The 15,104-nt window shown below is 33.5% G+C and overlaps 1 non-coding gene across 1 annotated transcript; it reads left to right on the top strand.

The window, feature by feature from the left end:
• Window positions 1-9,511: 9,511 nt before the first annotated feature.
• Window positions 9,512-9,585, top strand: TRNAV-CAC (transfer RNA valine (anticodon CAC)). Its single transcript has one exon. It is a non-coding gene; the product is annotated as a tRNA-Val (tRNA).
• Window positions 9,586-15,104: the final 5,519 nt, after the last annotated feature.

Consider the following 15,104-nt stretch of genomic DNA (forward strand, 5'->3'; position numbering starts at 1 on the left):
ACTATGGAACGAAGGGAATAGTATCTTTTTCTAAGACAAATGTTGGTCTTATCAGCATAGTAGTATAATTTTACTAGATTGTCTATGACAAAAAATATCCTTAGTCATTAGTTTAAAAATATTACACACAAACATAAATGATCTAAGTAGTATAATAATATAATTGTGTGACCTATTAAGCTACGCATACGTATGACTGTTTAAATCGATTGGAGTATTACATATCACTCAAACATCTCGAGTCTCGTCTCCTATCATTTTCCCTTACCGCGCTTAGAGCATTCGCAGCGGTGCATTTTTTGCCGTCCATCCGTTCGTACCAGCGGCAAGGACGACCTCGTTCGCTGCTGGAGTTTGTCCGTCTGTGCCAGCGGCACGGCGCTACTCTTAGCTAAGAGCACGTCCGTGCCGCTGAGCAGCCAAATTCGAATTTTCTTTTTAAAAAAAAAAAAATCATAAATAATTCAAAATAATACCAAAAAATAAAAAAAAATATTTTTGGATTCCCAAAAAATAGAGCCGTTTATGGACATTTTTTTTGGATTTTTGTGATTTTTTTTAATCCCAAAATCATCTATAAATACACACATTCATCATCCACTTTTCACATCTAATTATCTCTCATTCATACTTTTTCATACTAAATCATCTACATCTTTTTTTCTCACCCAAACTCTCTCTAAAAAAATTCAAAAATGGATTTCACCAATCTCATTGCGGAAGCGGAGCGCGAAGAACAAGAATATTATGAACAATATCGTGCCGCCTATGAAGCCTATGTCGCCGCCAATACCCCCGCCCCTCCTCCTCAACCAACTAGAGCAAAACGTCGCTACATCCCTCGTGATCGAGAGGAAGCCCATGAAAGGCTCGTTGCCGACTATTTTTCCGACCAGCCGCGGTATCCAGAAGATTACTTTCGGCGCCGTTTTCGCATGTTAAAACGGTTGTTTATGCGTATTGTCAACACATTGTCCACCCGCGTTGAATACTTTCAAGAAGGTGCAGACGCAACCGGTCGGCAAAGTCTCACAGCGTTGCAAAAGTGTACTTGTGCCATTTGACAACTTGCTACTGGGCAAACGGCTGACCTCTTCGACGAGTATTTGCATGTCGGTGAGTCAACTGGAATTCTATGCCTCAAGAATTTTTGCGATGGCGTTCGTTCTGCTTTCGGCGAGGAATTCATTCGGGCACCCACCACCGACGATCGTCAACGGTTGCTTCGTCTTCACGAAACAGTCCACGGTTTTCCCGGTTTTCGCGACTGCTTGGAGGGGGCAACACTTAAGCGGCGACAAAAGGTGGCGGCCCAACGCTTATCCTTGAAGCGGTCGCCGACTACCGCCTATGGATTTGGCATGCATATTTCGGTGTTGCCGGATCCAACAACGACTTGAACGTGTTATATTCTTCACCACTCTTCGATGATGTTTTGAATGGTGTAGCACCGGCGATCGACTTCACCGTCAACGGAAATGCATACCACATGGGTTACTATCTCGCCGATGGTATCTACTCAAGGTGGTCGACTTTTGTGAAGTCGTTCGGCAATCCACAAGAGCAAAGACGGATTCCTTTTGCGCAGCGTCAAGAGTCTGCTCGGAAAGACGTCAAAAGAGCTTTTGGTGTCCTTCAAGGCCGATTCAACATTGTGAAGTCCCCTTCTCGGCTTTGGTACGTTAAGAATATCGCCGACATCATGTACACGTGTATTATCTTGCACAACATGATTATAGCTGGCGAAGGACCGATGGCGGCTAACTTTTACGACGAGGATGAAGCCGGAAGCTCAACCGCGAGGTCTCCCCCACGCCGAGGTGTGCATACGACGGTGAACGAGAGGATCGAAAGAAGACACACAATGCGCGATACAAGAGCCCACACTGAGCTACAAAAAGATCTAATCAATCACATTTGGGCGAAATTCGGCAACAAGTAGTGCGTCTTTTTAATTTTATTGATTTTAATTGTGTAATTTTTAATTTTTAGGATTTTAATTGTGTAATTTTTAATATTTAGGATTTTAATTATGTAATTTTTAATTATTTTGTAATTTGTAATAGTATTTCGGGTATTTTTAATGCATTTTAATATTGTGGAAATGTTTTTATTTAAATTGAATAATAGAATGGTGGGACCCTTGAGCTTGTCCTTAGCTAAGAGCATGGATGTGGGTGTTGTGCTCTTAGCTAAGGACAAGGAGTAAAATGGGTCCGGGCCACTTCCGTGCTCTTAGCTAAGAGCACAGATGGGGATGCTCTTAGATTCCGACCATAAATGACCATTGTACTTTCTTGTCAAGGAACATTTTTTTTCTAACCACGTGAGCTATACAAATAGCACTTGCAACACTCACTTTTCAACTGCAAACTATACTTAACTTTACGATATATTTCATAGGCTGACTTAGAGCATCCGTAATGCTGCGGACTTCCCAAAAATACATTCTGCCACGTCATAAGGATTTTCCATTGCACAATAGCGGACATCCCCAAGGACTTCCCGCGCGGACTTGCTGCAATAAAATAAATTCACAAATTCACAAATATGCAATTTACGTTACGGAATTAAAATTTCGATACAAATACAGGAAAAATGCAATGATTTTATTTTTTTTAAAAAAAACATACATATTTAAACTAAAAAAAGTACTAAATGGTTTTTAAAAAAAATCACCCCAAACCAAAAAACGATTCAAAAAAAGTATATGTTATGCCTTGAATCTCTATAGTTTGCCGCTAGCCGAACGGTCTGACGGTATGATATGTTTTTGTTTTATGTCTTAATTTCCAACGATAATGCATGCGTTAGAGTTTTTTAAAAAATAGTATATACAGAGTTTGCAACGAGCCGTATATATAGAGTTTTTTATAATAATAATAAAAAAGAAAGAAAACCGGGACGTCCGCGTCGGCGACGCAATGGCGGACGTCGCGAGGGACGTCGCCGGAAAGCCGTGGATGAGCGGTGTCCTCACCGGGCGTCCGCGTCCTCGCCTCCCACGCCTAATGACGGACGTCCGCGTCCAAACAAAACAATCGAATACTGATTTACATTAAATAGCCTCAACAGCAACATACAGTATATCTCAACTTCAATCATCTCATCATTTCCTATAATTCTTCTTATCTCCTCAATAATTTTGATCTCATCACCCAAAACCACTATTGCTACTCCTTCATTAGTCCAAAAATCTTGTTCCAAATCCAATTTTAATGACAACACCTACACGGAGTTATTATGCATCCACTGAAGGGGCTGGCAGCGGAAGCGCTCACATAAATCAATTACATAATAATCAGATCTATTTAGCAGATTATTTAGACAAAACCTATTCGCGTAATTATCACATTGACAAACACGGATTTTGCATGTTTCTAAGGGCTAGATTTGACTCGTTTTAAATGTCAATCATGCAAATTATGTTCTTAAATTGCATATGTTATACATTTGGTATTTTTAATGTGTTTGTTGATCAATGATAGAAAAAGATAGAAAAGGGTGCAAAAAGACCAAGGTGCAGCAGCCTCTGTTCGAGCCTATTCTTCCAGCGAGTTTGTGGTCCAATCAGTGCTTAATTCATATCATTCTCTTCGTCTTCGAAAGAGCTTCGCGTGGACATCTCGCACGTCTCAATCGGAGTTCTGTGGAGAAAGTTATGACTATTCTACGAACATTGCGCAGTACAGTCAAAGCTGACGGAAATTAGGCGGAAATTCAAGGAAGGAATAAATTATTGCTCAAATCTCTCCTATTAATTGAAGAATTCGAAAATAATATCTTTTATATTTCTTGGAGGATAATTTTTACCATTCAAAAACCCTTTTTCTAGCCTATAAATACCCAAACCTAATTCAAAATCTCTATCTCATAGCCTCCAATCCTTCCCTCTCTACACCTTCTTCCATTCCATATTCCACACCGAATTCATCCATCTTCCATTGGAGCGGAGCTCTGCAAATCCAGGCAAGAGAGACTGAAGATTGAAGATTCAACATTGGGTTTTATCAATTTCTTTCATGTCTAGTACTTTTATTGATTTTTACTACTTGTCTATGAGTAGTTAAATATCTTTTGTATGGTTTTTGGTGAAGACTATTATGAACATGTTTTGATTTATTGAATTAAACTTTTTCTTAGCTCTTGTGATTGTTTTGCTTGTTCTTGTGCTTTTATTGTTCTTTTGTTTGGCCAACTTTAGAACTATGTTCGTTTAACTAGATTAATCGAGAGATAGCTAGTTTTACGTGGTAAAAGGAACGAGTACAACACATAGGTTTATCTGCACTCGAGAGAGGGGACCCTTTGTGAGGGGTTTGAGTCTTAGGAACTTAAGGAGTTAGAATCTAATCTATTAGAAAGAGACTTTGATAGTTAGAGTCTAATCTACTGGATAGGTACACTCGAGAGGGGGCTTATCTGATAATCGCGACTTTCCTAATAATCCTGGAGACACATAAAGGTAAAGGTTCTATGAGATTAATCATCACTAGGTTATATTAGTTGGATCCCAAAACTCTACATTCTTTAGCCTGTTTTGTATTATTTTATTTTATTTATTTATATTTATGTCTAGTTTATAAAACCAAAAACCAAAAATAATGTGTGTCTCTAGATAGTATATGACGCTTAGTATATGATAGACAGTTGCAATCTTATTCCCTGTGTTCGATATCCCGGTACTGACCTTTAGCTATACTAGATCTACCCTGTAAACTTGCAGGTATTTTTAGTGCTAATAAATAGTGCATCACACATATATCATGCTCATAACTTGAATTAATCATGCTTTAAGAATAATGAAACCTAAAACATGCTTTTCTACGGAGCAGAAAAATACCTAATTAATTCTCCAAAGAATTGAAGATGGCTAGCTTCTTCTCCACGTGATGCTTTGAGTACTAGACCACAAATCTTCTCTCTGGTTCCCGAACTGTATCCCAATATCAGTGTGGGCTGATCTTACTAGAATACTAGGACTTAAATAAAGAAGACAGAAGAAATCCTTTTTGGAATAGGAGAGGAATTCGAAAATTCCTACAGCTGGGGAAGCTGAAATTTTCACAAATAATGAAATTGCGTTATTTTTGTCTCATTTATTCTCCTATTTATATTAAGTTCCTTTTGGGCCCAGACAGGGATCTATGGAAGGTTTTGGATATGGGCTCATCCAATTTACTTTTTACTAATTAAATTGAACCCACAATTTAATACTCCCTCCGTCCCAAGATAAGTGACTTGTATTCCTTTTTGGGGTGTCCCACTATAAGTGACCTATTTCCATTTTTAGCAAAAAGTCATCTCTCTTACTTTATTCTCTACCTACTTTATTCTCTCTTCTCTCCTCTACTTTTCCCTCTCTCATACTTTACTCTCTCCACTTTAACTTATTTAAATCCATTCCTTAAATTCCGTGCCCAAAAGAAGTAGGTCACTTATCTTGGGACGAAGGGAGTATAAGTTATAATTGGAATATTACGAGCAGCCACTACAGAAGTAATATTGAACTCTCCCCATCCAAATCCGAAATTACAAGTAATCCGGGTTTCCGTTTAACTTTCATTTTCCGGTGCTTAAGATTAAAATGTCCATTAATTAATTAATGTCTGCTATTGACTTAATTAACTAACTTCTTATTAATTCCAAGAGTGGACTCAGCATGAAACGCTTATTTATTATTCATAGAGTAATCAAACTCCAACTAACTAGGTTCCGAATAATAAAACCTTGTTTCGCACTCCTCTTGAGGACATTATCAAACGAGACTCTCCTCGTGCACGATTCAATATAATAGCAATCCTAGCACCGCTAGATATTGATCACCACTACCCAATATATCAGGATAATTGGGTTACGAAAAACCCGCACCATTTGATAAGTCAAAGTAGTGCATAATCAATACCGTATGCACAATGCTAACCTACATTGATTAAGAAACAAATATTATCAAGACCTCGCCTTTCAGTAGATAGCCCAAGGACAAGTCTTGCTGTTAGATCCGTTCAGTGCTATACCACACCAATGTCAGCTTATTTCAGTAAGGCTTAGAAATATGCGGACTGACATTGCAACCTTTCTCGATGGATAGTCAAATTCCATCTAGGTTGTGAAATTCAAAGACTTAAAGTGGACGACGCCCACAACCGGTCTACTAAAACAAAGACTTAGACTTTGTTAAGTTAACTTATACATTTAAACATGCATTAACATCCATTAAATGTAAAACATAACAACATTATGACAAAAATAATCTGTTTTATTCCTTGGAAAATAAAATAAGAGTTTTACAGTATTCAATCACTCGAAACGTGATTTCTAGTATACAAACTCTAACATCCACACCCTTCAATTCATCCCAAACATCACATCAGCTAAGGAACCATTGAGCTTATCAATCGCGATAATCGAGTCAGGAATTTCAAACGCAAAAGTTCCAACTCCCGAGAGAGGGATGGCGATCAAGTGGTGATTCGGTTTAGAAGCACGTTAAATGAATTAAGAGGTGACGATTATGTAACGCCGACTTATGACCTATTGACACCAAGTACGGATTGCATCGAGTTTTGTGAAAGAGCACTCACGATTTATAAAATAGAAAGACCGCGTGATTATGAGAGGCAACCAAATTGTGCCAATATTTGGGAAATCCGCATATTCGGTGATTGAAGAACTTAACAACATTGGATCATCCCCTACGTACCACCATTAATAGAACAAAAACACACATACCCACATTTGTGTGTGTGCTTTATATATGATGAAATTAGTTCTTTTTCTTTTGTTGTTGATTATCAAGGACTGTTGTAACGCTGGAGTTCATAAATATTTTATAAATCAAGTTTAAGATGGTCTAAAAGATATACTGAAAATAGTTGGTTAGTAGTGGGCTTATTGTTTTGAAGTCAACTATTTCATCTACAAAATACCCTACAAAACCCATAATTTTTTCACTCAATAAATCTCTCTAATTTTTGCTGTATCAGAACCGCTTACAAAAAATGTTACTAGTATTTTTTTGATTTCAATTATATATTTTCAGCTTTCAATTAAATGGAAAAAATAAATACAACTGAAAAGAAATGAAAAAAAGATTTAAAAAAATATTTGTGCTTCTTATGAATAATTAAGGGAAGAGATAGTAGGTTGTGAATATTACTTTTTCATAAGAGCATCCGCTAAGGCGGATATCCGGCAGACGTCCGACCGGCGTGTCGGGACGTCCGTCATTAGGCGACGGAGGGGCGGACACGAACGTGAGGTGAGGACATCAGATATCTGCGGCGCTCCCGGGATGTCCGCCGGGATATCCGCGCGACGTCCGCCATTGCGTCGGACTGACGGACGTCGCCGGCGGACGTCCCAATTTTTAAATTTAACTTTTTTTAAAACTCTATATATACGGCTTGTTACAAACTCTATATATACGGCTCGTTGCAAACTCTAGAAATACGATTTTTTAAAAAACTCTAACACATGTATTATCATCGAAAATGAAGGCCTAAAACAAAAACATATCATACCGTTGCAAACACATGTATTAGCGAGACCCCCGTTCGGCTAGCGGCAAACTATAGAGATTCAAGGCATAACATGTATTTGAACTATGTACTTTTTTAATTTAAATATGTATGTTTTTTTTAAAAAAAATCGTTGCATATTCCCCATATTCATGTCGAAATTTTAATTCCGTAAATTTGTTTAATTTGGTGAATTTGTGAATTTGTATTATTGTGGATGTCCGTCGGAATGTCCTTGGGGATGTTCGTCATGTGCAGTGGGATGCCCTTATGACATGGTAGGAGGTGTTTTTGGAATGTCTGCCGGGACATCCGCACCAATATGAATGCTCTAAAGAAATCTTAAAAAAAGTGTTAAGGGGTCTGCATTTGTGAAACAAATGAATGCCTTACACCTTGTGGACGGCCTTCCTTCCACACATAATTTCCAATTAGCTCTCTCTTATCCCAATCCCAATCCCGATCCCTATCCCTATCCCTGAATCTGGCTCTCTCCAATTTTAGTACATTATTCTCATCTCTTTAAAAATGGTAGAATAGGAACACAATCACCAACAATCCCCCCTCCTGCACACGACACTAGTAGCGCACCAGCAAGGTCTAAATTCTAATTGTACATGCGATTGCAGTGTGCCTAGTCTAAATGGAGTAGTTCCTTGAGTATATTACTGTATTATACTTTAAAAAATTATAATGAATGAATAAATAATACTGTATGATACCACTTTTAAACTTTTAATTAAAAGTATTCGATGTATCAAGCAAACATAAAGTATATATACTACTAGTATTAAAAATTAATAATACTAAGATTTTAGTTATAAATGAAGAATAATTTATGTCATTTTTAATAATTTAATTAAATTCAATTATGATATATAAATAAGAATGACTTAACAAATGAGAAAAATATTTGTGTAGGTGAAATTCTTTTCAGTACATTATTAAGAAAATATTTGTGAGATTTATAAATAGTGCAAGGAGCCTTAAATACTCAATTAGTGCGGTCATTTCTCTTCTTAATGAAAGTCAGCACATTTCTTTTCACATACTTTACTCTCCATTCCTCTAACTTTTTTTTCATTTCCTACTTTATTTTTTCTTTAGTTAACTCTTTTAACGCTTTTTCTCAAATTATGATAGGTGTTTGTTATAGTTTTAAGAAAATATTTGTGAGATTTACTCTTATAATAGTGAAAGGAGTCTTAAATAAGTCTTTTGGGCCATTTCAAATTATGTACCGTCTTCTTTATTCATTTGGGCCGAAATACAAATACTTTCTTGGGTTTTTAAAAAATTATGAATCAAGAACAATATCCTTCTTTAACCCTAGACTCATCAAACTAAAATTGTCTTTAAAAAAAAGTGACACTTTTTATGCTTTCCTAATATCCCATAATGATCAAAGTCAAAACGAACATGACACAAAATTACGTCGTTTCAGATAAATCAGTGCCATTTTAATCAACAATCAAATAAAATGGCATAATTTTGTCTGAAACAACGCCATTTTTATTGTCACGTCATTATTGGCTTTGTCTTATAGTTTTTTATTTTGATCATTGTTGAACAATTGCAAAATATTGAAAAATTAATATACTATATTTCAATTTAAAAAATTATTGGACTAACCATCAATTAATGGAAAGTGTTGATTTAATTAACCGTTAACCGTAACCTCCATCAATAACTAATATATCCAATGGAACAAGAAAATTGATATCCTATATAGACATCAATATCCAATTTATTTAAGTTAGTAGTTTGCTACTCCTCATTCTCACTTTTTTGTTAGAGATGACTATGACTTTTGTTCAGGCCCAATTCAGTTTCTATTTACATCGTAGTATTGTTTATATATTCATATATATTCGTTTACTTCATTTTTTGGAGATTTAATCCATATATTTCCTACTCAGTTTTATCTACATTTTTACAAAATGAACTCCGTGAGAATTGATTATTAAAAACAAGATAAATAAGACATAATTGTCTGGGTGGTGTAGTCGGTTATCACGCTAGTCTCACACACTAGAGGTCCCCGGTTCGAACCCGGGCTCAGACATTTCTATATTTTTGAATATTTTTTGTGATGGCTATGAAGAGTACCAAAGTCAAAAAAAAAATAGTTATGACTATTGATAATTTTTAAAGTTGCGCGTTACTATTACAACTAGGAGTACTTTATATTGATTTTAAATATTTGTATTACACACAATAAAAAACACACTATATATAATTGATTATTTACCGTAAGTTATAGTAATTTTAGTTCGCTCAAATAAATAGGAGTATATATTTCTCATCGTCTCAACACCTCTGCTTTTTCACGACCATTGAATCCAATTACACTCCGACCACAAACAACGATTAGGTGGTAGGACCCAACGCTTCACTTAAATTGAACCTAAAATATTTTACAAATATCGATAAAAAAATTTGTGGGTGTTACTTTCTTTTGCATGAATGGAAGAATTTTGGCCATCTTAATTTAAAGGAGCATTAATGGTTTGTCTAACTATATAGACACATACTTCCAATACTCACTCTTCAAATACAAAGCATCTTTCTCCCAAGTTTGGTGACCATCATGCTTCTCTTAAGAGCTACATTAACCTAACTTATGTCCATCTTAGTCATACATTCGTTGAATTTAATCAAATCAATCCATTAATTCACATTCAATATAAACTGTCGTTTAGTGACCCAAAAATTTAGTTACATGAATGTATATGTGACGTGAAAGCTCAAAAGGTAAAAGACAAATGAAATTTGATAGGTCTTAGTCATGAAGTATGGGGCAAGGGTGAAAATGTTTAGTTATTTGTAGAGATAGCAAATTCGCTTCGCACATATTTTGAAATACTTCCTCCATCCTTGAAATATGTGCAACTCAAATTTTAATAAATTTGGAAGAATGTGAGTGGAAAAAATCGGCAGAATACAGACTTCACTTTTATATAGTTTTATAATAAAATGGAATGTAAAGACCACTTATTATATTATATATAGTAAAAATAAGATGTGAGACATGCACTACAGACGTACCAAAACGGCAGAATAAAACATGTATAACTGGACTAAGAGGATAATAAAAAGTAGTAGTAATTTTTACAATATAACAAATCGCATTCCCTAGGAGTGTTTATTAATTATATACTACTAAATTTATAAGATATAACCAAGTTATTTATCTCAACTCAATTCATACAAAGTAATCATATAATTAATTAGTTGATTTATTTGATAAAATACAGATGAATTAGATAAATTATAGAATATCAAAATTAATTATGCTAATCAATTTATAAAAACCATTCTACTAGTTATTAATTTATTTCATTTTTCATCTTTTAAATAAATAATTACAAATAAAAGCCGAGGCAAAATAAGGCCGAATGCTAATGTTCTTGCATACATTTTTACAAACATATACATATAAATAAAGTTGACATTTTTACAATCATCTATAATAAGAATTCAAATGTCACATAGATATCATCATCAAAGGTTGTCTTCATGCATGACTGTAAAACTTATCTCCAGCATTGTTTTGAACCACATTACATATGAATTCAATATTAAAATAAAAACCTAAGAAATACCTAATTTATTAATAAAATAGTATGACACGTGTGATAGAAATCTAGTTTGAACACAAATGTCTTAAAAAACAATTTGGCAACAACTCGACAATTTCAACGCTTGCACATTAGAGGATTTATTGATTAATTGTTCTTTTCTTTTGTTTTTTGAGTAGAATATATAGAAGTTGACTCCCAACAACTTTTGTGTAAGTCCTAAAATCTATGCAACTTTTGTTAGTCTTCACCCATTAATTGCTACATTAATACTATTAGATATATCATACTCCAATCTATCACATTTTATTTTTCAATCCATCACAAATCTTGTAAATTTTGAGTAGGAATCAGAGAGTATGAATTATACTTGGCAAACTCTCATATCTTAATATTACCATATTCTACAGAGCAAAGCGCTAAAAAAATTATCAAATTTGGTTAATCTCACAACTTTTAAAATAACTGACTTTGATATATATAGTATGGCCAAAATTTACGTCTTAAATGTCTTCATTTTTTAAGCCATTTTTCTAGCTTTGTAAGTCAATCTTTGTTACGCTCAGATAGAAAAATTGCTAAAAGACGTACTATATACATCAAAATGTGATGATATGCATGCATGACGCCAACTTTTTTGCATACGAGATAATAGAAAATTTGTCAAAATCATGATACATTTTAACTATTTTTTAAAACCGTGGCCTTAAACAAAAGTTGACCAGACTTGATGATTTTTTCGGCAATTTGGCTATGCTACATTGAGTGTGAATATATTCATTTGACTGAAGTAGTATTTTTTTGAATTATTATTCAAATTAAATTTAAATTGTTTGGTTGGAAAATACTACATGTTCATGGAACATAGATTGAACTCCATCCAGCCTGAGATTGGTAGGTGAACAACCAAATCGACAATCCCCTACGGTTTGGATTATTAAAAAAAAAAAAGAATATCAATATAGTTTTAACTTTTAACCCCCAGAAAGAAATAAACTTAATTATGCGAAAGCACGTGTACAAAAAAGAGATCTTCCAACAAAAAGAGAAAATGAACACCCAGGCGACACGTGTCTCCACAAAAGTCTAATTAATTTGGTTGTTGAAAAATTCAACGTGTTTTTAATTACTTAATTTTATTTTCCAACTTAAAAATAAAAATTCAACTCGTGTGCATTACGTTTTCTACTTTATTATTTATTAAATTTAAGTTAAATTATTTTTCTCCAACCTAAGAAACTAACTGTTCCATCATTTTCTTCCGTTCCAAAAAATTTGTTACATTTTATTTGTACCATTTTTAGTAGTGAATCTAACATTTCACTAAATCATTCTCACTTACTCACATCTTATTATAAAACCAATATATAAAAATAAAATCCTCATTCCACTAACTTCTTAAAATTTGTGTCGGATTAAATGGTGACAAATTACTGGAGACGAAGGGAGTAAATTGTATCCCATACATGGATAATTTTGTCATCTAGTACTTAATCCGTGTCTTTAGCACTAGTATAAAATGAAATAACGAATCAATAGATTCGTATAGAGATGATGTTGTATATATGGATTATGGAGTAGTACTAGTTTACAATTCATTTTGCTCTTTTACTATTTCAGCTACACTAATTTGAATGACCAAAGATAAATCAACAGTTATTGAATACATAGAAGGAAGTTTTGTTTTCTAAAGAAGAAAATAGTTGAGATAATTAATAAGTACTACTACTAGTTTGATTCTATTAAATTTTAGCCCATATCTTTTTTGTTTTAAATTGATATATATCCTGATTTTTGACCATATTATCTTAATGCACACTAGGCAATATTGAAGCACGGTATGAGATAAAGTTCAACTAACATAAAAGGACCTAAACGAACAAAATCAACAAAAGTCGAGGAAAAAAGATGACATAGACAAAAGACGAAAGTTTCATAGACAAACACAAAGCAACACACCCAAACCAAAGAAAAAGATCACAGCATCATAGAATTCAAGAGGTAAGAAAAAAGAAAAAAAGAAGGGTAAATTAAGATGAACCAAAATTAGGTAAAGGCATTTAAAGATATTGTGGTACAAACCAAATTATACATGTACATAAAGTTGTGTGGAAGGAATAATATGCTGTTTTTAGGCCATCATTTAGAAAAGAGATATATACTTTCAACATTTGGACCAACTTTAAAAAAATAATTCCAAGTGCATATAAATACTGACACTTGTATCTTAATTTTTTAAGGTTAGGGCAAAGACATAATTCAACGTGGTGTTTCTTTACTCAATATTAGTATTACATTATACTACTTCCTCCGTCCTTGCTATGATGATTTCACACGTGTTTTGAGAAAATAATATTTATAAATAATAAAAATAAAGAGAAAGTAAGTAATAGTGAGAATAATATAGAACAAAGTCTCTTGTTCTCTCTTTTACTTAATTAATTAATACTAACATACACATTGACTTTCTACACTTTTGTTGATGCATTTTGTAGTAGTGATTGAAAATAGAAAATCTTGTTAATAAACTTTTGTCTATAACTATATAGAGACGAGATTTAATGATAAATATTTTTTGTCGATGTTACCCAGTAATCTTTCAGAAGCCTATTTGTTGTTAGTAAATTCGTCAACAAATCTCGTATTTTTTTTTATAGTGCAAATGACATTGGGGTCGAATTGTTGAAGCCATTGCTAGCCGACCAGCAAGGTCCAACCACAACGGCGAGTCTAACATAGTACGTGACAAGAAACTTTTACCAATTCTTGTACAAAATGTATCTAGTTTTACCCATATAACTAATCGAATATGGTTAGTTTTAATATATTACCCATATTTTTTTGGCTGAAATATATCATAAAATCATTATATATACGACTTTTATCGTCAATTCAAATATTCAACAAAGGTAACTTGAAGCAAATGGTTACCTGGATAAAACAAGGAAGGGGAAATGATGGAACTTGACAATAGATGTGTTGTCTCATCTTCATTCATGTTATTATCAAATTAAAACATGCACACTCTATTTATTTTTATTGGTAGATAAGTACCATATTTATTTTATTTGAATTATTTGTCGAATTTTAGTGAGCATGCATTTGTTCCTTCCACGCCTTCTAAATAATAACGAAAAAATATTCATAAACAAAGAATTTTGTTTCTAACAATATTCTCCTTCAACATATCAATTTTTGTACATCTATTTCATTCGATGATTCACACATCCAACACACAAAATAGGTAACTGAATTATCCTTTTTTTTTTTGCTAGCTGATGTGGCATGGACATTTAACTACGCCGTTTAAGCAATGTAAATTTGTAGCTACCACATCAACATTAATTTGAGGCAACTGATATTCATGTGAAAAATTATTCTATTCGCACTTAAAATATTTTCTCCCAACGCCCCTCAAAAGTAGATCATATTTGTCATTTTGATGTCCCTTAAAAATAGATTAATAGGAGTACTATTTAAGAAAACTTTGTTCTCTCTAATAAGATGAGTCTCATTCTCCAATAACAATACCCCAATCACTTTTTCTTTTTTTATTTCTCTCTTACTTTACCAATTGTACATTAAAATCCATATCATTTTAAATGTTGTTTTTTAGGGACGGATGGAGTACTAATCTTTTGCTATTTTGGTGCGTCAGGTCGAAACTAATCTTTTTCATGACACATTATTATTTATAATATGAAACTTATTATAATAACACTATTTCAACTATTTCTTATTTTTTATACTTATGAAGCTCTATAAAGGATATTACAGTAATAATTAATAAATAATGTATTTGGAGACATGATTTGAATTCGAAAATTGAATGAAATTACATATATTTGAGCTCAATAACTAATTCATCGTATGATCACGTACGATGACAGGGGACAGTGGTTTCCCCAAATTTTTTTCTTTTTTATTACTATTATTATAATTTTATTAGTAATGCATTTTTAAAAAATTTGCAAAAGATAGCTATGAATATTGAAGGAATAAT

Source organism: Salvia hispanica, chromosome 1, assembly GCF_029641045.1.
Source record: "Salvia hispanica isolate PSC_SH4W2 chromosome 1, Shi_PSC_v1, whole genome shotgun sequence".
Lineage (NCBI taxonomy): Eukaryota > Viridiplantae > Streptophyta > Magnoliopsida > Lamiales > Lamiaceae > Salvia > Salvia hispanica.